Raw genomic sequence first — 27,143 nt, 5'->3', positions numbered from 1 at the left:
AACCTTTGGATTAACATGTGAATGGTTGTGACATTACTGGTGGTGACGTAAACAGTGTTTCACACAGGTCTGAAATATACTTTTGGTGGTAGCCAGTGGAAAGGGCCACCATTACCTGCCAGAACAAAAATAGTCTACTTCATGTGTTTTCAGATTGCATTGGAATTAGCTTCGCTTGCACAGATTTCAAATCTCCTCCTATCGCGCGGATTGGAGTCTGCGCCTCCTCTCACGCGGGTTGGCATCTGTGCCTCCTTTCGCGCAGGTTGGCGTCTGCTCTTCCTCTCGCGCGGATTGGAATCTGTCAAATTTTTGACTTACAAAGAAGGAAGAGAAACATGATTTGCTTTTTAAATTTTGAGTCTGTGATTTCTGATCATAAAAATGGCCTACTAATTTCTCTTACTGACACAAAAATAGAATGACCAACTGAATGAACATTTAATATGTCATCTATGTTCTATTCTGAATAAAATATGGAATTTTGAAACTTCCACATCATTGCATTCCGTTTTTATTTACAATTTGTACTTTGTCCCAACTTTTTAGTAATCGGGGTTGTAAAGGGTTCACAAACTTTCAAGCACCACTGTATCGTACATAGTTCTGCACTTGAGTGAGTAGAGTGTAGAGCAGAACACACACTTGCTCTTTGTTGGAGGAACATTGAAGATGAAATTATTTCACTAGTGTTAATGTCCTTCAGACTACATCCATATGAGTCATATGGGCTTGCAGACTAGTTCGCTTGTTAATTTGGTAGCAGAATAAAGGAAGAACGTTTGAGCATAGTTTAGTCAGTTACTTTATTTTTTATTTCTGTGTCATGCCAATCATTTGACCCATCCCACTTAGGATTACAAGACGCCCACACTTTGCAAAACATACATCATCTTCTGGTATTGCACATATAAGGCATGTAGTAAAATGATGATGATGATGATGATAACCAAAAAAAAAAAAACACACACACACACAGAGAAAGCAGAAATTCTAAATACAGTGCACTTTCAGAAAATAAAGTACATTACTGTACTTTTAGGCGTACAGTGGCTTTTTCCTGGGGCAGTGCCCTTTATATACTTCTTGGGAACATATATGTACCTTTTTGGCCCTAAAAATGTACACACAGTTACCTTGAAGTCCAATAATGAGCCCTAGGGGGTACATTAGTGGCAATTGTACCTTGGGGACAGAAATGGACTCCTACTGTACCCCTATTTCTGACCATGTATTCGCATACAAAACTGTTACATATCTACAACTCTATAACTGTTACAGATCGGCTGGATAAAGAGCTTTTTCCCCCCTATTTCCCCAGGTATCGGGCTAATTTATATGTTTCATATGTGAACAGCCAGTTCAGTCTTTGTGCATCATCCATATTTACCAGATCAGTATCAGTTTATCATCTTACAAAACAGAGCATCATGAAGTTCATAATAAAACGGGCAATAAAAAGCAAAATGGAACTCATATTTCGAAAATAAATTTGCTTTACTTCTTCTAGATTCACCTATCATCCAGTTTCCACAGTCAGAGGTAAAATACCAGATCTCAGTTGGGCAAATATAGATATTTGTTTGTTTATTTATTTGACAAATTGCATATAACATGATTCTCTGTACCATATTAAATTTTTTATCATCGTAAAAGTATGCAATTTTGGCTCAGCCCACTGTCCTTTGTTCTGAGTAAACACAGATTCTCTAAACAAACAAATGTTATGTTTTTCATTATAAAAAAAAACCCTCACCAAACCCAGAGTTGCCGAACAGTGTGTACACATTTTTAGACCAAGAACCAATAATCTGTTTATCCCAAATAAATTTGTTTTGTCAACCTATTTTCTTCCATATCAAGTAACCGATTCCATAACTGAGTTATACATATCTTCCACTGAACCTCACATGATTCCCAGCCCATGTCCCCCACTATAGCTAACTTTGGTGCATATTTATGTATACCCCCCAAAAAATATTTTGGCACTGTTTTGCACTGATTCGCACTGATTCACACATAGAGAGCTTTCTAAGACCCCTCTCACCAGCAGTATAATCAAGCACAGGACACACACAACCTTGAAACAGTTTAGAGTATGTTTGGAAACTCTTATCCTTCAATTGTTAGGCATTTTAAAGATTACATATTTTAATGCTTTCTGTGATCTGCTTCTAATCTGCTTCTGAAGTCTACAGTCATGTTGAAATGATCCCCCAGACTACCAAAGCTTAACACTTCCAACTGAGCTGAAGTTAGCAGAGATTCCCTCTAGGACAAAGCTAGGGCAAGTCAGTGAAGGCACGGTACCAGCTTTGGAGTGTAGAGCTAGTCCTGGTCGATCCAGTGATCTACTGCAGAACAATCCTGTCCTGTTTACTGGGACATTTTCTCTGCAACTACTATTATACATAATATGCTATTAACCTGTTGCCTCCAACTTATTCACTACTGTGAATATCATCATCATGTGAGGCGGTCTGGGAAAACGCTTGTCAAATTTTGACAAATGTATTCACTGTATATAATGCTGAAAACTACAATTCTTAGACCCCCAAAAACTAAAAAAGGAGGAAATTGCATTTAGACGCCTCAACCACCTTTACATTGCATTTAATCCACTTATAGAAAAACAACATTACTGCCCAATTGTAAAGATTAACAGCAAGTTATCACTTTGATTATCAGCAACATTCACATCGGTTTTCTGTCTCACTGCCTGAGGTAAATATCAATCGCAGCATTTAAAACACAAGTGTCATTGTTATCTCTTCACTCCATTGATCTCGGTTCAAGTTACCAATGTTGTCACGGATAATCAAGGATTAATTCAGTGAGTTGTTCTGAATTTTTTTTTAGCATTTAAACATTTGTACTGATCAGATATTGGTGGTCAAAATGACAAACCAAAGTAATTTGAATTATGTCTCTTTCACTATAGTACACAGCTGTCCAACACCTTTAAAGGAGATACGCAGAGCCATGGCCTTACTTTTGTTTATAGATGCCTTGAGACCTCAAGAACGGCACAGGAATAGTTTTAAGTGTTAACAATAAATCTAATATAGTAATTTTTATGATTAAGGTGATTCATATAGGTAGCAGTCTGAGTGAATGACCTTGACGTCTGTAACGTCACAGCAGATAGTCTATCGGTTTCATCGCCATTTCCGCTATACTAAAACACAGAGCTGACTGCAACTCCGATGCTCCATTTTAAGCTAATTTATTGCCATGCCATGTAGATGTGTTGTTGGCTGCTGCAGCAACATGGCAGAAGGTGGATTTATGTTGCATTCATGACCCAAGAATGCTCAAACTGCAAAGATTTGGACGCGTTTTGCGAGAAATTCACGGGCACATCGGGTGTGAAGTGGTCTCTCCTCTGCTCTGCACATTTTACTGAAGACTTGTACAAAATCTCTGATCTGTTGAAGAGCATTGGCTATAAGCCTGTATGAAAAGAGGGTGCAGTACCAATAATTAAAGGAAAAGAAACAAGAAAAGGAAAGTATTTATTTTATTTATTTGTTTTTTTAAAAGGAAAGTAAGTTCAGTTGCACCAGTTCTCCCAGAGTGAGCTGAGGATTGGTGCTAAAACCTGGGATGGAACGGGACGTGACATGTCGCTCAGGCAGTGACCTCCCCGCAGTTGTTGCTAAAACCAGTGACGTCCCGTTCTGTCCCGGGTTTTAGTCAAGTCAAGTTTATTTGTATAGCACTTTTAACAATAAATATTGTTGCAAAGCAGCAATTGCCTGCAATTTAGTAATTGCCTGAGCTGAGCAGCAATGGTGGAGTACTCCGTATGGAGAAAATGGAGAATGAGTGGCGCAGCCATCTGATTTCTAAACTGGATATTGATGTCATCTCACCCTTATGTGGAAGAAGCGAATGAATGGAGAACTGAACGAACAACTGAAAGTCAGATTGTTTCAAAACAATTGACCACAAGATCGGCCTTCAAGAAGCGAGAACACAGATGGGTAAACTGCAACTCTCATTTGGATACAAAACAACAAAAACAGCACATTGTTTACCTGCATTTAGATTAACACATGTAACTTGTATTGTGTGTTTAAGTTACCGGTATAAGATTATTTAATTTGCTTCAGAATGTGATTGTCTCAGTTCATCTGATTATTTATTAGCCTTTTATGTTTTATCAGTGAAAATACATGCATGTACATGTATGTTGCATAAGTTATAACACCTATCCTGTTTTAATGAGAGTCAACCCACAATCAATGAAGTCAAATCAATCTTAGTTGAGCAAGTCAGTAACGGTATTTCTTACTTTCACCATAAATTTTTATTTATATGACTTTGGTCTATAGCTGTCAAAGGCCTCGGCCTTAAAACCAGTTCCTGCTGTGATGTCCCGCACTCAGGGCTGGTTGGCTCAGCGGCGCAGCTCAAATGCCAACTTTGTTGTCAATTTTAACTCTCAAAAATATATATTTTATTCCGATTTATGCAGCATACAAGAGCCAAGAATGGAGATACTATCCACTCAGAAATTTATTTAAAAATAAAGGTTCTGCGTATCTGCTTTAAACATGTAGGCACAGTGATGGATTATACCACTGTATTTGTTAAATAGGCTCCTTACTCAACATGATCTTTGCAGGCAAGGTTAGAAAGCAGCATAAGTTTATTTAAAAAAAAGGTTGTTTTGGTCAAATATACAGCACTGTGCAAAAGTCTTAGACACCCTTTTTTTATACAAACGTTGTTATAGATTTCTATTTTATGACTTCTACATTATTGAGTCAGTGCAAAAACATTTGAGTTCCAAATGTTCATTTTTCAGCACAAAATTAAATGTTACAGAAAAAAAAGTTTGTATCTGAGCAGCATGTTACATAAGAGACCACTTTTCAGATTAAAAATCAAACATAATGAAGGCATAATGAAGGTGTTGCTGCAAAATTAAGAAGCAAGTGTGACAAAATGTCCAGAAGAACTGTGGCTGGTTCTGCAAGATGCTCAGTAAAACCTGCAGCTCATTTCCTTATAAAACTGCACTCACTGTACCTGAGGTTACTCTTTTTCTTTTTTTTTTAAAGCAAAGGGTTGTCTCACACAAAATATTGACTGTTTCATTTATTATGGCTTACTGCTGTTTATAGTATTTTTTTAATGTTGAAACATTTCATTTAATTATTTTTAAGCCATTTTTGGCCTACAGCATTTTTCTTTACATGTGTCTAAGACTTTTGCACAGTACTGTATATTTGTTTTCCCAATGTTTTCCATAGGACTCGGTTCCAAATTCGAACCGAATCCAAAATGCCAAGTACCGGACACCTGTAAAAAATTTTCATTTCTGCTTATCAGTTCCTAAACACGATAACCATTAATAATTGCAAACAAAGGCTGCATACCTGCAAGCAAGTACATAGCTATCTGCCAGGACTTGTCTACATGACTACATAACACTTCAACGCAACAGTATGTTCATTTTCAGATACAAGCTAGCATGCATAGCTAACATTACAACCATTGGTGAGTTTAGACCCTTTTTAGGGGTGCTCTAGCATCACTAAATGTAATTTTATCACCCCTAAAAATAACAATAGTAATCATAGTAATAATTATGCAATTTATTATTTTCTGACATCATCTCCTAACATTATATTTTGCCAACTTGTACAGACAGTACAGGTTCAAACACAAACAGGTTTGAATGTCCAATGTTCTTGATATCATGACATCACAGTGCAATCACACATGGAGCTTTTTATTTTATTTTCTCTCTTTTTTTGTGTGTGTGTAGTTTGATGTTTGCTTTTGTTTGAGTGTTTTTGTCCGCCGGTTGTGGTGAAGCTCCGTACCCAGTTTTGGGCGTCGGTTCCCTCCAGGCCTTGGTTCACTGTGGGTGATGCCTGTGCTCCTTGCTATGGACTGCAGTGAGCTCGTTGCTCATTTTAACATCGTGGTTGTCCAGCGCTCTGCGCTCTAATGCTTGGCGTGGTGTTCCAAGCGACGTTGCTCGGTGGCGTCGCGGCGGCTGTGCAGGTGGTTTGGGACATACCAGCGCTCTGTGTGGCGGTGCTTCTGTGCTCGCTTTGTGGATCCATGACATGGTGTTCCGAGTGATGTTGCCGGCGGGGTCACAGCGGCTGTGCTGGCGGTGTGGGACTTGTTTTGTGCACCTTTTGGTGGGACTGTGGCTGCTACACCATTGGAATGACATCCTGGCCTCCTATTTGGTGGACGGACTTTATTTATAAGTGTAAAGCAACCTTGGGTTTTGTGAAAGGCACTATGTAAATTGAACTTATTATTATTGACGCTGGATGCTTCGACTGCGAGGCTTGCTATTAATAAATAAGACTCGCATTGCTCGCGGCAGAAAGGAGATAAAGAGCTCATTTCATGACACAAATCAGTGGTGCAGATTTAAAACACACGTTACCTGAAACGTTAGCAAGCAAAAGTGCAGAACGTTCTGTTAACGTGAGGTCGTTGCTGTGACTTAAAAAGTGTCTGCTTATGGATATTTGTTTTCTAAATAGTGTCAAAAACATTAGCTGGCATAGGCTAGTTCACTAGAGATCAGTGGTGTCATATGGGCCCCATCACTCAGGGCTATAGCCCCTGGTATTTTCACACTCAAAAAAGGAGATTAATAGAAAACAACTGACTTGGATGTCATCTAGGATTTTGAATGTTGTAATATAATAGTTTACATTACAATTTGTCTTTGTGGTCCTAAAGGAGAGATATGCGAGTGAGAAATGATATATTTTCATTAAACTAATGATAAATTTTACTAGTGATATTTAAGTCAAGTGACACATGCCTCAGTTTCCTGAGACAATTTGGGTGTTGATAACTTAATTAGGAGACAGAAACTGAAGTGAATTTTAAGTGAAATTTAAAAAGAGCAGTGCAAAAATCAGTAATAAGTGTTGCCAGGCAAAACAAACCTTGCCCAGTAGCACTTATGATGAATATGAAGGAAGATATCGCGAAAAAACGATTTTGACCTTTTTGGTGACCTTGACCTCAACCTTGTGTGCGAACATTACTTGACCAGTAAACATGGTTCTGATTCTGATTCTCTGCTGCTCTCAGCCAATCAGAATACACTGTACTGTGCGATTGTTACATTCTTACAGCATGATGACATAGTGGCTACCACCTCCTGTATGAAGCAGTAGCTACACAAACCTTGATCTTGACCGGATGAACCCCCCCAAAATGTTGGAGGTTCTATTTGAGACCAATGCCTATCCATCCTGAAAGTTTCATGAAGATTGATCCGGCCGTTTTCTCGTAATATTGTTTACAAACAAACCTGACCGAAAACAATTCGGTTCAAGTGTTGCCAGGCAAAACAAACCTCGCCCGGTAGCACTTATGATGAATATGAAGGAAGATATCGCGAAAAAAATAAGTACCCTGTGGGTACATGTGGCTACTGCTTATAAATAAAATTGTTTTCTGATACCATGTCCATACAGTAAATGATGAATGAACCCTTTATTGTCACTAGTCACAGGTACCAGCGAAATTGACCATCAACCTGTCCTTACATACAACACATACACACAATTGACAGAGGGGGAGTAGACAGGACAGGAAGACAGGGATGAAAAGAAAAATACAGAGTAACATGAGGAGAGAGGAGGAAAAAAAAGCAACCCCCACACTATGCTCCTGTGAGGAGTACAGTGTGGGAACATTAAAAAAACACTTCAGCACATAAGCACAAAATAACACAAGTACACTTTACAACATGAAAACTCGGGACTTGAGGAGGGGAGGGGGGAGAGGGGAGGGGGCGATCAGGGGTGGGGGTAAGGGGGGGGAGGGGAGGAGGTAAAGGTAACCCAGCGCAAGCAAGCAGCCGTCCGTTCCTGCAGCCATGACGGCGCTGGTCGTGCACCCGCTTGTCACACTGGGGGTAAAAGCGGCGACCGCAGGAAGTGAGGGAAGGAATGCGAGAGCGTCTCACAGCAGTGACCTTCAGGGGGAGATGTTATCCCAGCAACGGCCTTGGCCGAGGCCAGTGCTGTCTGAGGGAGCCGAAAGCAGATAAGATTGGGATTGTTTGGTCTTGGGGCGAGTAGACACATTCTTTTACACGACCACTCCGTTTGTCCATTCTGGTCTCTAAATCAATCCATTTCCTTTGCAAAGCCGAAAGCTTCTCCATGATGTCATCCATGTTGTGGTTCAAGTTCTGAATAGCCACAGTCTGAGTGCCGACAGCTCTGCCCACTGCTTCAATCATGTCGGGCAGCTTTATGGGGCTTTGAACAGCTGTCACCGTTTTCTGATTTCCTCGATAAACCAGGGCAATGCCTAATCCAATCAGCAAAAGTCCTGTAATCATGGTTCTGAATAGGTAGATGTCTTCAATGTCCTCCACAGAAAGAATCGCCAGGCACATGACCCGCCACCTCTCCCACGCATCCATTGTGTATCCAGCCACGAACGTTCCGGCAGGACAGGCGGGTTCCCCTGAACCCAGGCTTCTCGTCGTGAAAACTGTGTCAATTTCGTTAAGAGACCAGTTTATCAATTCCATGATTTTTTAGTTTGGAGAGCAGTGCGGAGAGAGTCTCTCAAAAGTATAGACAGACGAGACGAGACCGAGGAGCACAAGCAGGGAAAATAAGGGAGAGGAGAGCAGAGAAATGCAACCGCCTTCTGTGAGAGCATGGAGAGATAATATAAATATAGCATATATTTACTCTATGAGGCAGTAGCCACAAAAATGAAGCGTAATCCAAAAATGAACAATTTAAAAATCACAAAAGTAAAATATACCAAGTGTCTGTACTTTTATATTATTCTACTCTTACCTCTGAGAGTTTTCGAAACTGAAACCTCTGAACCTAGACTGACATACACGCTGTCGCCATGACCGAAACTCTTATTTCCCGAAAATGGCCAGGCGCTAGAGCTCAGCGGAACGCACTTTCCCTCTATAATAAGCATAAACATGTCAAAAGTGATTTCTTTAGTCTACTCAATTTATTTATAATTTATATTTCTAATAAATCAACAGAGTGGGGAAGATTTTGTCAACGGCGTTTAAAAGTGGGCATGGCCAAAACCCTTTCTTTTGCGTATGTAAACGAACCAAGAAACCATCCAATGACAGCAGTGTATGCAAATGAAGGAGGTAGTGATCCAATCAGCGTGTTTGTGGGAGGAGTCTTTCCAAGGCAGCATTCCTGCAGTCTGAGCTCAGAGCTTTTTTTTTTTTAACCTTTTTGGTCATCATGACCTTGACTTTGGCCGGATGACACCCCCACCCCAAATTTTGAAGGTTCTATTTGAGACCAATGCCCATCTATCCTGAAAGTTTCATGAAGATTGGTCCAGCCATTTTCCCGTAACATCGTTTACAAAACAAACAAACCCGACTGTAAACAAAACCTTGCCCCCGGTGGACTCCGTCCTAGGCGAGATAAAGGTGATATAACCTTTGAATGTGTATGAGTGATAATATTTCTTGTAAAGTTAGATATAACTTCCACAACCTATCTATGGCAATCTACCTTAAAAATACAAGCCCCAGGAAAACGTGACTTAGCCCCTGGTCTTTTCAATAGCTAGAAACACCCCTGATTACAACAGTGTGAATCTTCAGTGAATGCTTAATAAAGATATTTTTGTTATGTAAACATTTGGCCTTTTTTTAATCTATCTATCTATCTATCTATCTATCTATCTATCTATCTATCTATCTATCTATCTATCTATCTATCTATCTATCTATCTATTTTTACAATTTTGGAATCAAAATGGGGAATCAATAAGAACCATATTTGATTAGCAGAATCAGAATAAAAAAAATTCAAACTATACATAGTTTTCACTGACGTCACGGCATTCCGGGGAAAGCCCTCCAGCCGCCATCTTGTGGGTCAAACAAAACGGACCATCGCCATTACCGGCTATGTTATCTCGGATGAATTTATGAAGTTATATAGTCAGTTTTCTAAAATAAAGATCAATGTCGGCAAAATCAAGCAAACAGAAGTATATAGATACATTAGACGACATCTCACGACAACGGTATGCAGCCAAACTGGCCTTGATTGGGGGAATTGACCCCTACGAAGTGGACAAAGATGCATTTTCAAGTGACTATGCAGGGCTGCCAAAGCCTGAAACTGCCAAAACCTGCTCCAAAGCCTGAAACTGGCTTCATCAAACTTTAAAGGCTGTCTGATATATACAACTTTATATATTCTAGCATTAAATAGACTGTTGAATGTTATGCAACCGTAATTTGATTAAACACAAATCAAATCATACAGAATAGACCTAAAATGTTTTTCAAAAATGACCCTTGCGTGAGTGAAGTGACAAGTGTCAAATAGAAACGTGACAAATGAGCGATATTAAGTGTACATTACAATGTAAACGTACACTCAGTGGTTCCAGTTAGGCATTCTCCAGAGATTGTTTACACAATGTTTTGGTTTCCAAAAACAAACTTAAACACAACTGATTGTTTATTTAAACAACTTACCACTTATAAAATGATCGGAGCAGACTTTGTTGTGTTTGGAAGGCTGATAATCCTTGCGGTTGATTCTCGCAAGCCATAGATTTCTCCTTTGTATGCTGAGTTTCTTTGTTTGCTTGCCTTCGTGCTCCCGTACAGTGGGAATTCCATAAAAGCTCCGCTTGACGTCATCATCTGACCTATTACGACAGCCGTGAATACAACAGGTGTGCACCATTGCTAGCTTTAAATAGCCTGCTTGGGTTCTTTTGAAGACTTTGTACTCATGCGTTACAATGTGTGCTCAGTGACCCGTACGGTAAGCTTGACCCACAAGATGGCCGCCACTAGGGAATCCCCGACTCTGTGACGTCATGTGCAAACTATGTATACCCAACCCTAGTTTTCCAAAATACAGTCATAATAGCATCCAATCCAATTAGTTTTCCCATGTTGCCACAGAGAGTTTTTCCAACTGCAATTTCCACATCACCTTCCACAACACTGTTAAAATCCCAGATCACTATAACCTAGCTACTTGTTTGAGTTGACCTTTGGAACTCTCATTCTATATTTCCAGCTTGTTCAGCCACCCAGGATAATTATAGGCCTCACAAGGAAATTATACAGGCCCACCAGTTAGGCACAAAGTGCTGAATAGCACAAGGATAGGCCCTTGAAATAGCAGCGTAATGGGTGGTTTATGTTGGACATTAATACACTTAACCGTTGTGCGCTTTTCAAAGTCAGATGCCACAGTGAATAATGTCTTCATTGGTGCTCGTCATTCATTTCCTGGGATGGTAGGAACATCTATTTACCATGTACTCTTTGACCTGCTGTTGGGATCATCAGATTAGTTTGGTTCAGTGTTGGAGAGAGAAACACAAAATGTTTAGACAGCACCATGTTATTTATTTCAATACACATTTGTACGTTTAGCAGGTATGTTTAATAAAAGTCAATTAAAAGAAGATATAAAGTCATAGAGCTGAGAAGTAGAGAGTTAACATGTAATTATGAAGTGACTCAGAAAAGTGTTAAACATATACACACACACACACACACACACACATGTATTGGTGTCTTGCAAAAGTATTCATCCCTCTTGGTGTTTGTCCTGTTTTGTTGCATTAAAAGATGGAATCAAAATGGATTGGGGGGGTTTGCACCATTTGATTTACACAACCATTTGATTTACACAAGAAGTTGATTTACACAACTTTGAAGGTGAAAATAGTTTTTTATTGTGACACAAACAATAATTAAGATGAAAAAAACAGAAATCTGGAGTGTGCATAGGTATTCACCCCAAAGTCAATACTTTGTTAGCCACCTTTTGCTGCAATTACAGCTGCAAGTCTCTTGGGGTATGTCTCTATTAGCTTAGCACATTGAGCCACTGGGAATTTTACCCATTCCTCAAGGCAAAACTGCTCCAACTCCTTCAAGTTAGATGGGTTGCGTTGGTACACAGCAATTTTCAAGTTATGCCACAGATTCTCAGTTGGATTGAGGTCTGGGCTTTGATTAGGCCATTCCAAGACATTTAAATGTTTCCCTTTAAACCACTCCAGTGTAGTTTTAGCAGTATATTTAGAGTCATTGCCCTGCTGGAACGTGAACCTTTGTCCCAGTCTCAAACCTCTGGCTGACTCAAACAGGTTTACCTCCAGAATTGCCCTGTATTTAGTGCCATCCAGCTTTCCTTCAGTCCTGACTAGCTTTCCTGCCCCTGCAGATGAAAAATATCCCCACAGCATGATGATGCCACCACCCTGCTTCACTGTGGGAATAGTGTTCTCAGGGTGTTGGGTTTGCGCCACACATGACGTTTCCCATGATGGCCAAAAAGATCAATTTTAGTCTCATTTGACCAGAGAATCTTCTTCCATGCGTTCCACATGCTGTTGGGCAAACTCCAAATGTGTTTTCTCAAGCAATGACTTTTTTCTGGCCACTCTTCCATAAGGCTGCTGGGCCATAGAAGGTTCACGCTGCACGCTGCATGCTGCACGCTGCACGATACACGCGTGTAAAGAAAAGTGGACAAACGTAGCATGACTTGCTCTGGGCCATAGAACGGCGTTCACGTTGCACGCTGCACGCTGCACACTTCACGCGTGAAATGAACATGCACACTTTTTTCTAGGCGTGAAGACGGAAATTCCAGTCAATGCATGCGGTCACCGCCGCGCCAGCCAATCAGAACGGGTCTAGGGAGATAACTCTATGCTTTCAGGGGAAAACTTCAGAAAAAATATAATTGAATGGTATAATTGAAAAATAGTTCTTCATCGGGATTGTCAAGCAGATTATAGAATGTTCGGTGAAATTCACCACGGGTTTCTCTCAGAAGGAAGTGTTCTCGGCTCCAAATTCTGTTCCTTTTTCTCTTCCTCTGTCTCAGTAAAAGCAGAATGAGGCAATCGTCGTCATCCGAAGAGTCCATATTGTTGGTTACTCGGTCAAAGTAGAACAGACGCAACACGTGAACATCCAAGCATGAAGTTTAATGGCCCAGGGTCCGGTTCTTCACGTGAACGTGTAGCGTGCAGCATGCAGCGTGAACCTTCTATGGCCCAGCAGCCTAAAGGCCCACTCCGTGGAGTGTATGGCTTAAAGTGGTCCTATGGACAGATACTCCCATCGCCACTGTAGATCTTTGCAGCTTCTTCAGTGTTATCTTTGGTGTCTTTGTTGCATCTCTGATTAATGCCCTCCTTACCCAGTCTGTGAGTTTTGGTGGCTGGTTTTCTCTTTTATGCTTTGTAGTGGCGACATATTATTTCCATTTTGTTATAATGGATTTAATGGTGCTCCGTGAGATATTCAAAGTTTGGGATATTTTTTTATAATCCAACCCTGAGCCATACTTCTTCACAACTTTGTCTCTGACCTGTTTAGAGTGCTCCTTGGTTTTCATGTTGCTTGCTTAGTAGTGTTGCAGAGTCAGGGTCCTTCCAAAACAGGTTGATTTTATAGACCCCTTGCGCATGACATCACACATCATGTGATAATTACACCTGGGGGTCAAACAGACACTGTCTTTTGTGTAAGCAAAGATTAATCTGTCTTCAATATGGTTTATTTTTGCGCTGTTTTTGATTGTTCAAATCGAGAAAAAGATAAAAGGTATTACCAGCTCCCCGCTATCAAGAAAAATGTTAACAAAGAGAAGCAAATGGTTCAAGAACAACAAAGTGGTTAAAGAGAATACAATGAGAGGAGCTAAGGCTGAAAACTCCAGAGATATTCGTGATGGTATTTAAAATGTATTATTTTTAAATAATAGAAAGTCGGAGGTGAGTATGGAAAAGTTTGCTGAAGAATCTCGTTTTATTTTTTCTGCTCACATTCGAGTTAGCTTCTTCATGAAAGTGTTTGATTTTCTTACAGGTGAAGCAGCTTCCTTATTCGACATGGAAAACACAGACTGGTTTCAAATAACTCGGACATAACTCAGTAAAAAACCCATCAAGGAGCGACATGCGCGATATTTCCTGAAAGAACAGAAAAGATTAAGAGCAGAGAGCGCTGAAGCTTTGTTTCTGTTATCAGAGGAACCCAGTCCTGTGCAAAACTTCAACATGGAGCCAGACTGTAATAATGAACCTACAGTTCCAGAGTGTTCTACACAAACAGACTGAACTTTACAACAGCTGCATGTATCTCATCTCATTATCTCTAGACGCTTTATCCTTCTACAGGGTCGCAGGCAAGCTGGAGCCTATCCCAGCTGACTACGGGCGAAAGGCGGGGTACACCCTGGACAAGTCGCCAGGTCATCACAGGGCTGACACATAGACACAGACAACCATTCACACTCGCATTCACACCTACGGTCAATTTAGAGTCACCAGTTAACCTAACCTGCATGTCTTTGGACTGTGGGGGAAACCAGAGCACCCGGAGGAAACCCACGCGGACACGGGGAGAACATGCAAACTCCACACAGAAAGGCCCTCACCGGCCACGGGGCTCGAACCCGGACCTTCTTGCTGTGAGGTGACAGCGCTAACCACTACACTACTGTGCCGCCAGGAAAAACTATTTTGGATAAAATTGTTGCTGTCAGTTAGACACTTATCACAACCTGTGTGACTCAGTTGTGGCTTTTGAAAAGAGAATAAATGAAGAGGGAACTGAGCATTAACCGTTTATTGAAATTGTTACAAGGGTGATTATAGCTACTGTATGACTATAGCTACAAGGAATGTGCTGATTGTTAGCATTTGTAATTATTGTACGATCCATTATTAGATAAAATTAAAATAAAATCTTAAAATATTGTTTGAAAGTCTAGAGCAAGATATTTTATTTTATAAATAACACTTCAGATATTGTTTTAACAATAATAATTGTCAGTGTATAGATGATAGAGTGCGAATAGCTGGGTAACTAGATGTCATCATGACATCATGTGACACTTTGATTGCACACAGGTGGATCTTAATCAACTAATTATGTGACTTATGAAGTTAATTGGTTGGACCAGCTCTTATTTAGGTGTTTCATATGAAAGGGGGTGAATACCTATGCACACTTCAGATTTCTGTTTTTTCATCTTAATTATTGTTTGTGTCACAAAACAACAATTTGCACCTTTAAAGTGTTGTGTAAATCAAATGGTGCTAACCCTCCAAAAATCCATTTTAATTCCAGCTTGTAATGCTACAAAACAGGACAAACACCAAGGGTGATGAATACTTTTGCAAGACATGGTGTGTGTGTGCACGCGCATATGCATATATATATATATATATATATATATATATATATATATATATATATATATATATATATATATATATATATATGTCAAGTCAAGTTTATTTGTATAGCGCTTTCCCTACTCTATCCCCAATGAGCAAGCCTGTGGCGACGGTGGCAAAGAAAATCTCCCTCAGATGACATGAGGAAGAAACCTCGAGAGGAACCAGACTCAAAAGGGAACCCATCCTCATTTGGGTGATAATAGACAACATGATTATAACATTCACAGTTTTAACATCAAGTCAGTTTTGTTGATGTTATAACTCTTCATTGATGGAAACTTGAGTGCAAAACTGTTCATAACAACTGCAGTCCTAAAGTTAGCAAGTCAACTGTAGTCTTCAGCCATAAAAGCATTACTGTAAGTGTCCAGAGCATCTTCCAAGTGTGACTTTCAACTGTCCATATGGGGCTGTCCTTCACAGGAGCGATGCAGTGAGACTCCAACCAGACATAGGGCATCAGGATGGATCAGGCAGGTCAGGGGAGCAAAGGAGGTCAGCATCTCGATCTCAGGATTGACATGTAACTCAGAGGGACAGACGAGGGGGAGAAAGAGAGAGAAAACACAGGTTGTTAGGTATGCCCAATGTCACCTGATGAGGAAGAACAGTATACATTTTGTGCTGAGTGCAAGCAGGGACTCTGGCAAAGCTAACTATGACAAGGTAACACAGGCATGAGGGCACCCCAGGACATAGGCAGCAACCACTACATCATCAACAAACTTGAGTGAGCAAGCGAGTGGTGGACTGACAGCATCCATACATCCCAATTTACCAAAACACTCTGTCTGAAGACCCTCCAGATCTACTCCTTTCCCTCAGAAACACTATTAACAAAAGGCTTGACAAAACAGATGTTTTCAGCCTAGACTTAAACACTGAGACTGTGTCTGATTCCCGAACACTACTTGGAAGGCTGTTCCATAACTGTGGGGCTTTGTAAGAAAAGGCTCTGCCCCCTGATATAGCCTTCACTATACGAGGTGCCAGCAAATAGCCTGCACCTTTTGATCTAAGAAGGTGTGGCGGGTCATAAAGGACCAGAAGTTCGCTCAGGTACTGTGGTGCAAGACCATTCAGTGCTTTGAAGGTCAATAGTAGTATTTTATAATCAATACAAAATTTGATTGGGAGCCAATGCAGGGTGATGTGTTCATATTTTCTAGTTCTAGTAAGAACTCTTGCTGCTGCATTCTGAACTAACTGGAGCTTGTTTATGCACTTATTGGAACATCTAGACAGTAAGGCATTACAATAATCCAACCTGGAGGCAACGAAAGCATGAACTAGTTTTTCTGTGTCAAGATAAATTTCTTATCTTAGCAATATTTCTGAGATGAAAGAAAGCTATCCGAGTAATGTTATCAATATGAGTTTCAACTGAAAGACTGGAGTCAATAATCACCCTGAGGTCTTTTACTGCTGCATGTCTCATCTCATTCTCATTATCTCTAGCCGCTTTATCCTTCTACAGGGTCGCAGGCAAGCTGGAGCCTATCCCAGCTGACTACGGGCGAAAGGCGGGGTACACCCTGGACAAGTCGCCAGGTCATCACAGGGCTGACACATAGACACAGACAACCATTCACACTCACACCTACGGTCAATTTAGAGTCACCAGTTAACCTAACCTGCATGTCTTTGGACTGTGGGGGAAACCGGAGCACCCGGAGGAAACCCACGCGGACACGGGGAGAACATGCAAACTCCACACAGAAAGGCCCTTTCCGGCCCCAGGGCTCGAACCCAGGACCTTCTTGCTGTGAGGCGACAGCGCTAACCACTACACCACCGTGCCGCCACTGCTGCATGTGAAGAAACAGAATTACTGTGCAATCAGAAAACTTACTTTTAGCTGAATGTGGTCCTAGTACAAGTTCTTCAGTCTTGTCAGAGTTAAACAGAAGGAAGTTAATAAGCATCCAGTGTCTAATGTCCTTTACACATTCCTCAATTCTATTAAGCTGGTGTCTCTCATCTGGCTTTGCAGAAACATACAACTGTGTGTCATCAGCATAACAGTGGAAACTAATACCATGCTTATGAATAATATCACCCAGAGGTAACATATATAAAGAAAAAAAGCAGTGGACCCAAGACAGAACCTTGTGGAACACCAAACTTTACCTCAGTATGTCTAGAAAAATCACCATTTACGTCAACATACTGATAGCGATCAGTTAAATAAGACCTGAGCCAGGAGAGGGCCATTCCCTTAACTCCCACAACATTTTCTAATCTATCCAGGAGAATGGAATGATCAATGGTATCAAATGCTGCACTAAGGTCAAGCAACACAAGCAGCGAGACACAGCCCTGATCAGACGCCAACAGAAGGTCATTTACTACTTTCACCAGTGCTGTCTCAGTGCTATGATGAGGTCTAAATCCTGACTGATACATTTCATGGATGTTATTCCTATGTAAATATGAGCATAACTGCTGTGCCACAGCTTTTTCTCGGATCTTGGAGATAAAGGGGAGGTTTGATATTGGCTGATAATTGGACAGCTGACAGGGATCAAGGTCAGGTTTTTTAATCAGGGGTTTGATAACTGCTAGTTTAAAGGATTTGGGTACATAGCCGATCCTAAGAGAAGAATTTATTATTTTTAGAAGCTGTTCAATTACTTCAGGTATTATCTGTTTGAATAGACATGTAGGTAAGGGATCTAGTACACAAGTTGAGGATTTTGATGTGGAGATTAATGAAAGTAATTCGATTTCTCTAAGGGGAGTAAAACATTCTAATTGCTGATCTGATACAGTCATATTGTTAACTACAAGGTCACTTAAATTGTCTGACCTTAAATTAGTCGTTTGAATTTGTCGGATATTTTCAATTTTGTCATTGAAAAAATTCATGAAGTCTACTACATACTGCAGGTGTGCATGTGTCTATAGTGGTCTTTTTCCTGGTTAATTTTGCTACAGTATTAAATAGGAATCTAGGATTATTTTTGTTATCTTCTAATAAGGTGGAGAGATATGTTGATCTAGCAGCACTATGAGCTTTTCTATACTTCAGGAAGCTCTCCTTCCAAGCTAATTTGAACGCTACCAATTTTGTTTGACACCATTTACATTCCAATTTTCGAGTGGTCTGTTTTAAAGTGTGAGTGTCATCGTTATACCAGGGTGCTAATTTTTACTCTCTGATCATTTTCCTTTTAAGAGGAGCTACATTATCTAAAGTATAGCAGAATGTTGACTCCAAGCATTCAGTTACCTGATCAAGTTCTGCGGGGGCTGATGGTGATCCAATCAAAGTTGATAACTCTGGGAGATAATTTATAAAGCTCTGTGCAGTAGTTGACGTGAATGTACGTTTAATACATTCGTGTGGTGAGGTGCTCTGGGAGATAATTTATAAAGCTCTGTGCAGTAGTTGACGTGAATGTATGTTTAATACAACGTGTGGTGAGGTGCACATATTATTACTCAGACATAGTTTGAATGAGATGAGATAGTGATCTGAGATAACTTCGGACTGTGGAAGTGTGACTATATTTTCTATGTTTCACCCAAATGTTAGTATTAGATCGAGAGTGTGACCACCATTATGGGTCGGTCCTGTGACACTCTGATTAACCCCTACTGAATCTAAAATGGACACAAACGCTGTTTTCAAAGGGCCTTATGGGTTATCGAAGTGAATATTAAAATCTCCGACAACTAAAGCTTTGTCTGAGGAAAGAACCAGGTCTGAGATAAAATCTGCAAATTCAGAAAGAAACTCAGAATATGGCCCCGGAGGCCAGGGGCGGTTATAGCCATTTTGGGGCCCTAGGCGAAATACAGACATGGGGCCCTCAAAAGTCAGTCTTGAAACACACATACAGAATAATGGTCATCCCTACTTGGCACATGCCATATCTCCTTGCTGTAAATTCAGAAAAAAAGATAGCAAACTGCCACTAACAATGTGCCCCAAATAAGCTCCACAGTGAAACAGGTTTGAGATTACTCCAGCATTTGCCAAAATTCTGACAGTGTTTATTGCTCAGATCAAGCCAGAAAGAGAGAGAGCGACAAGGCAAACAACAGAAGAAGAGACAGTAGAGAGAGATAGCCAATTTTAAGAGTCAATCTCCATATTTTAATAAAACAAGGATATCTGAAATCCAATTATTATTTTTACTCCACAGATACATATTACCAGATATAAAATGATCTTATTCTTATCAGAAGTAGAACACAAATGGATACATATTACCAGACACATTACCAGAGATACAAAATGATCTTACTGTTATCAGAACTACAACACAAATGGATATTACTCTATCGAAACCTCTACATTTCAATGGGATAAGACTGATGCCAAGATAAATGTACGAGAGAGAGAGAGAGAGAGAGAGAGAGAGAGAGAGAGAGAGAGAGTGTGAGTGAGTGAGTGAGAAAGAAAGAAAGCCATTTAGTGACAGGCAATACAGTGGTTGAGAGACAGATACAGAGGGATTGTGAGTTTGTAAAGGATGCAGCCAGTACATTATTGAAATGTCCTTAATCTTCAAAATTTCATTGTTCATGTATTCCATCACCATTCCATAATGGGGTGTAGGTGGGTGGGTGAGTGTGTGTGAAAGAGAGAGAGAGATAGTGTTTGTGTGTGTGCGAGAGAGAGAGAGGGGGTAGAGAAAGAGAGAGGTATGAGTTTTTAAAGGTTGCAGCCAGTACATTACTGAAAAGTCCTTAATCTCCAAATGTCCATTGTTCATCATAATCATATGAGAAAGAAAGTCCTACTTGTTGCTGGCTTCTCCAAAGTCTTCATAGAAAGGTGGTGTGCAGAGGTATGGAACCCAAACTACAATAAACAACACAGCATTATAACAAAACAACTCAATACACTTTTTTTCTTTGATGATATGATCTATGAACACAAGTAATCCTTTGTCAAATCACATACCTTGTTCAGCAAGGGCTCACTGGCAGAAGTTGGTGTTGTCCATCCGTCTTGTCTCTTATTATCTTTCACTACTGTGACACAAGACAACAGCAAATCAATCATGGAACAGTAGAAATAAATATCCAAAATGTACTGTTAAAATGAATACCTTCTATTTGTCCCTGTCTTCCATTTCTTTGTCTGTACCCCTGTTTTTCTTCATCTGTGTGTCTGTTTTGCCTTTATGTTTCAGGTCTCCCTCTCTCCTTTGTGCCTTTCTTGCTTGTCTCTTCTCCATGTACTTCTCCTGGCCTTCATCATCTATATAATCCTATTGTTATTGTCTTTCTGGTTTCCAGAAAAGAGTGTAAAAGTGGTAGAAAGTCAACTGCTGCCACGATGCCGCTGCAACTAAAACCGTCAAGCTATGACTGATACCTTTTTCCCCCTCAGTCACAATTTGACTCAATATCCACTTATGCTCTAACTTGCAACAATAAAAAGATTGCTTTAAAGTTGCTTCTTGAAAAAGGTTGCATATTTGACCGACAGCTATAATAATTAGATTGATTTGAATAAATAAATAAACAGGCTACTTCAGCTACGACTCTTGATATTCCAGATTATACATAAAAAAATGTAATTTGAAAAATGTAGTTAGTTTCAGAAGTGCAGCTGCATTCTTTTTGCTTTGTGCCCTTTTTTTTCGTTTAGCGCAACCACTCTCATAACTGCGCTTCGTCTTGTTTACAGTTCCCTCTGCTTTGGTTTGAATTTCCGTCGCGCACCTGTCTACGTCGTCAGATCATGGACTACTCCAATGTAAAACAACCGGGGGGGGTGCTGGGACAAATACTATATACACATGAATTCGATATTCTGATGCTATTTTGGTGTGTTTTTCCATTTATATCGTTGACTACTTAATATCAGAGACAAATTAAGATTACATATATATTGTTTGGTGTTTACCGTGACGGGGCTGACTGTTAGGGGCCCCCAAATTTTGGGGGCCCTAGGCAACTGCCTTGGTTTGCCTAATGGCAAGTCCGCCCCTGCCGGGGGCCTGTAAATAATAAGTAACAGAATTAACTGGGTAGACCTATTTTTCGAGGCTACGTACATTATATTAGTATGAAGAACTTCAAATGTATTAAATTTATAACCAGGTTTGTGTGTTACACCTAGATAATCATTATAAATAACCGCGACGACACCTCCTCTGCCAGTTAGACGAGGCTGGTGTATATAACTGTATCCAGGACTAGCTTCATTTAATGTTATAAATTAATTTGGCTTAATCCATGTTTCAGTTAAGCATAGTACATTAAACTCCAGATCAGTAATAAGTTCATTAACCATTAGTGCTTTAGATGTAAGAGATCTAATATTTAACAGCCCCACCTTTAGATCAAAGGTGCTGGCAGCGGCTGTCCAGTCAGTATGATTTAATTTTATATTGATTAGGTTACTAGAACTCTGAGTAAATACTCTCTGAGTATTTCTACTTTTTTGTTGAGTTCGGGGAACAGACACAGTCTCGATGTACTGGACCCTGAGTGACAACTCTGTGCAGCTAGCAGACAGTCGGTTTAGCCTGTTCGTCTGCTCCCTGGCCTTGGCTCTGGATTGTCAGAAGTTAATTAGACCTGTTCTGAGACTATGACCTATGCTGCAAGAAATGAGAACAGCACCTTCCCGAGTGGGATGGATACTGTCCCACCCTAACAGGCCAGCAGTGCCCTCAAAATTAGCCCAAATATCTATAAAGCCCATACTGTTTTCAGAGCACCACCTGGACAACCAGCAGTTCAGCGACCATAACCTGCTTGTAATCTGTATTGCCACACCGCATTGGGATGGGGCCAGAGCATACTACAGCATCGGACATCACCTTTGCTAATTTAAACACCTCTACAAAGTTACTCTTGGTAACCTCAGACTGACGAAGGCATATATCATTAGCTCCTGCATGGATAACTATCTTTGAGAACCTGTGCTTGCCTAGGACCCTGAGATTACCTGCTATGTCTGGCACTCTGGCTCCCGGTATACATCTGACTAAAGCTGCTGGTGCCCCTAAAGGCCTAGCTAGTTTCATGTGCCATATGATAGAGTCTCCTATAACCAGAGCTCTTTCAGTGGGTGCATCACTAAGAAGAGCAAACCTGTTTGACACGTGAAATGGAGAGGAGTGATGCTCCCATGGGCGAGCCTCAGCGGTAGCTTTGGCTCTACGCTTATGCCGCCAAGTCATCACCCATTTGCCCCGCTGTGAGGGCTCTAATGCCAGAGTTGGGGGATTGCTAACTCCATCTAGGGCATCCAGACTTTCCCCTGCAGAAACTACACTGTTCTCATTCTCACTAGCCATCTCTAAAGTCTGGATACGCACTTCTAAAACTGCAATCTTCTCCATCAGAGAGCTAACTATCACTTGTGCACTTATCACAAATAAAGCTGTCACTAGTGATAGAGGAAGAATGACAAAACATCCTGCACTCAGCACACTGAACAAGCTGAAAGTGTGCCATGATGAAAGGATTCTCGTACCTTAATCAAGGACCTGTTGATACTAAAACAGATCCGATGTGGATGGCCTCCGCTTGTTGTCTTTAAATTTACCACCTTAATCTCCTGAAACCATGGAGAGAGGAGGTTCCTGTGGCTCTGGCAACGGCAGTTCCAGAGAGGGCAGAGCTAGGACCAGAGGTAAGTCTAAAAAGCATGGCCCAATTCACCCCAGTCCCCTGTGGAGACCACCTCAGAAAGCACAGGTTATTAGGTTGCAGGAGGAATCTGGTGATGTGTTCTTGCCCCTCCCTAGTCGCACTGACCTCAGAGAACACCACATTGAGACTCCCCCAAGGGTCGTGGTGCACAGCCACCTGTATCAGCTCCCCGAGCACAAGAAAAATGTGGTTCGGGATGAACTCCAGGCTATGCTTAAAGCATATACGCAGAGCCATGGCCTCACTTTCATTTATAAATGCCTTGAGACCTCAAGAATGGCATAGAAATGGTTTTAAGCATTAACAATAAATCTAATATAATAATTTTCACGATTAAAGTGTAGGTAGTGGTCTGAGTGAATGACCTTGACGTCCGTAATGTCACAGCAGGAAGTCTATCGGTCTCATCACCATTTCTGCTATACTAAAACACAGAGCTGACTGCAACTCTGATCCTCCATTTTGAGCTAATTTATCACCATGCCATGCTGGCCAGTGCAGTAACATGACAGAAGGTGGATTTACATTGCATTCATAGCCCAAGAATGTTCAAACTGCAAATATTTGGATGCATTTTGTGAGTTGTTCACGGGCACATAGGACGATGATGAAGTTGTCTCTCCTCTGCTCTGCACATTCCACTGAAGACTCGTACGAGACCTCTGATCTGTTGAGGAGCGTTGGCTATAAACCTGTATTGAAAGAGGGTGCAGTATCAATTAAATCAAACTACAAGTATTTATTTATTTATTTTTAAAGGAAAGTGAGTTTAGTTGCACCAGTTTTCCCGGAGTGAGCCGAGGGTTGTTGGTAAAACCCAGGACGGAACAGGACGGGACATATCGCTCGGGCAGTGACCTCCCCGTGGTTGTTGCTAAAACCGGTGACATCCCGTTCCATCCCAGGTTTTAGTAATTGCCTGAGCCGAGCAGTAATGGTGGAGTACTCTGTATGGAGAATGAGTGGACCAGCCGCCTGATTTTCTCCACTGGATATTGCTGCCATTTCGCCCTTATGTGGAAGAAGCAAATGAATGGAGAATTGAACGAACAACTGAAAGTCAGATTGTTTCAAAACAATCAGCCACAAGATCAGCTTCAAGAAGCGAGAACACAGACGGGTAAGCTCCAACTCTCATTTGGATAAAAAAACAACAAAAACATGTTGTTTATCTGCATTTGGATTAATACATGTAACTTGTATTGTGTATTTAAGTTACCGGTATAAGATTATTTAATTTGCTTCAGAATGTGATTGTCTCCATTCATCTGATTATTTTATTAGCCTTTTATGTTTTATCAGTGAAAATGCATGCATGTACATGTATGTTGCATAAGTTATAACACCTATCCTGTTTTAATGAGAGTCAACCTTCAATCAATGAAGTCAAATCAGTCTTAGTTGAGCAAGTCGGTAACAGTATTTCTTATTTTCACCATAAATTTTTATTTATATGACTTTGGTCTATAGCTGTAAAAGGCCTCAGCCTTAAAACCGGTTACTGCAGTGGATGTCCCGCACTCAGGGCTGGCTGGCTCAGCGGGGCAGCTCAAATGCCAACTTTGCGGTCGATTTTAACTCTCAAAAATATATTTTTTTAAATTCCCATTTATGCAGCATACAAGAGTCAAGGATAGAGATACTATGCACTCGGAAATGTATTTAAAAGTAAAGGTTCTGCGCATATCCTTTAAGATAGGGATAATTGAAGAGTTGCACAGTGACTGGAGCAGCTCAGTGGTCTTGGTTCCCAAGACCGACAGGTCGGTCTGGTTCAGTGTGGACTATAGAAAAGTCAACGTGGTGTCTAAATTTGAGACAGGAATAAGGATTGGGCTACTCTCAAATTACTCAATAGACAGATAAAGAATGACATTATCAGAGCTAAAATGGAATATAAAAACAAATTGGAACATGAATTCAGCAACATGAACACAAAACAGGCATTTCAAAAGATCAAAAAACTTATAGGTCAAGGCAATAACCATCATCACCTATCGAGCCCAGACTCCCTTCATTTTGCTAATTCCCTGAACAGTTTCTTCAACCGGTTTGACATTCATGATCACACCTCCATTTGTGAGGAACTACTCAGCTCTCTCCCCCCTCATGAACCCCATCATCTGTTATTCACAGAAGAGGATGTGCAGCGAGAACTGGCCAGGTGCAAACTGGGTAAGGCACCAGGGCCGGATGGCATCTCGGCAAAGGTGTTAAAAAGCTGTGCAATGGAACTTGCCCCCATCTTCCACTCCATCTTCTGGGAATCCTACAGGACAGCAATAATACTCACTCTTTGGAAAACTTCAACCATCATACCTGTTCCCAAGAAACCACGTCCCTCAGAACCCAATCACTTCCACCCAGTTGCACTGACATCAATAGTTATGAAATGCATGGAAAAAATCATATTGCACCTCATCCTACCAACCGTCAGCATACAATTGGACCCATACCAATTTGCATACAGGCCAAAAAGGGGGACAGAGGATGCAGTGGCATGCCTTCTCCACTCTCTCCTTTACCACCTTCAGACTTCTCATAATTTTGCCTCAGTTCTGTTTGTTGACTTCAGTTACGCATTCAATACAATTCAACGCCATCAATTAATCAAGAAATTACAGCATCTGAACATCATCCCTCCCCTTATCCATTGGATTTACAACTTTCTCAGCAACAGGCCACAGACAGTGAAAATTGGGACAACAACATCATCCACCATTATCACCAACACGGGTGCTCCACAAGGTTGCGTTCTCAGTCCATTTCTGTACACATTTTACACAAATGACTGCCAAAGCTCAATACCCAACACCACTTACTATAAATATGCAGATGACACAGCCATTGTCGGATTATTGTCAGAAAACAACTCCATCACAGCCTACCACCAGTCCATTACAGACTTTGCACAGTGGTGCTCTGACAACTACCTCCAACTTAACGTCGACAAAACAAAAGAACTGGTCATCTATGCATCAACACCACCCTCTAGATTTACTCATATTTCCATCCATGGTCAACTAGTCGAACAGGTCAGTGCTTTCAAATACCTTGGTCTCACAATTGATAAATTAAACTTCAACGAACATGTTACCATCACACAGAAACGCGCACACCAGAGACTGTACGTATATCATACGCAAACTAAAATCACTGTCTGTTGCCCCCCATCATCTTCTGCTACTATACAAGAGCATCATCCAACCCCTTCTACTCTATTGCTCCCCCTGTTTCTTTAATATATTAACTGTCACCAGTAAGAACAAGCTTATTAAAATCTCCAATTTAGTATCCAAGATAATACATCTCCCCACTCCCAGCCTCACTGAAGCAAATGACACAGCCATCACACGTCTAGCCCGCACAATAGCAAGCAGCCCTGACCACCCTCTGAACCGGTTCTTCATCCTTCTTCCATCTGGCCGCAGATACAGAGTCCTGGACTGGAAAAAAGCACATTTCAAGAAAAGTTTTGTTTTCTCAGCGATTACTGCATTAAACAAAGTTTTGTGACAAATATACACCCCTCATGTGGAAAGGAAGGGAGTTGAACTGTGGAGGGAGGGTGGGGGTGCTGAGTGTGCGGCTATATGCTCAGGGGGCTGGAAGGGAAAATACTTGTTATAAAAATGCTTGAATATGGTGACATTAGAGAATGTGGAGGTGGAGTATGAGTGAAGATATGTGTTGTATGTGGGGCAATGAATGTATGTATCGTGGCATAGCTGGGTAAATGAGAAGGGTTGGTGAAAGTATGGGGGTGTATGTAGGAGCTAGGAGTATATGTGTATATGTATGTGGAAGTATGTGGAGGTGTATATGTAAATGGTGTTTATGTATGTATGTATGTATGTACGTACTTGTTTATGAGATGTGAGTCACAAAGATCTGACTAATGCTGAACCTGATAACATTGACTTGTCTGATGTGAAAACAAATATCCCTTTGGGACAATAAAGACTATTCTAGCTTAGACATACCCAATGCCTCGCATTGATGAACTGCTCAATCGGTTAGGTATAGCTCACTTTTACTTGATACTGGAGTTAACAAATGGATATTGGCAGATCCCCTTGACTCCATTATCCTGCAAAAAAACAGCCTTTTCCACTCCATTTGGCTTACACCAGTTTGTCACCCTTCCTTTCAGGTTGTTTGGGGCTCCAGCGACGTTTCAGTGTCTCATGGACTGAATTCTCCATCCCCACAATGCATATGCGGCGGCCTACTTAGATGATATAATCATTTATAGTAATGAT

General features: G+C 40.8%; 1 long non-coding RNA gene and 1 pseudogene across 1 annotated transcript; one reads left to right on the top strand and one right to left on the bottom strand.

Moving 5' to 3' along the window:
- Window positions 1-27,143, top strand: part of LOC132889874 (uracil phosphoribosyltransferase homolog) — a 48,127-nt pseudogene that overhangs the window by 6,227 nt on the left and 14,757 nt on the right.
- Window positions 19,684-20,243, bottom strand: LOC132890552 (uncharacterized). The gene is made up of 3 exons (XR_009655209.1): window positions 20,171-20,243; window positions 20,008-20,068; window positions 19,684-19,769 (listed from the first exon to the last, which is right to left on the bottom strand). It is a non-coding gene; the product is annotated as an uncharacterized LOC132890552 (long non-coding RNA).

The sequence above is a fragment of the Neoarius graeffei genome, chromosome 8 (assembly GCF_027579695.1).
Source record: "Neoarius graeffei isolate fNeoGra1 chromosome 8, fNeoGra1.pri, whole genome shotgun sequence".
NCBI lineage: Eukaryota > Metazoa > Chordata > Actinopteri > Siluriformes > Ariidae > Neoarius > Neoarius graeffei.
Note: the sequence above shows the minus strand (reverse complement) of the source record. Positions and strands in the feature narration are given on the sequence as shown.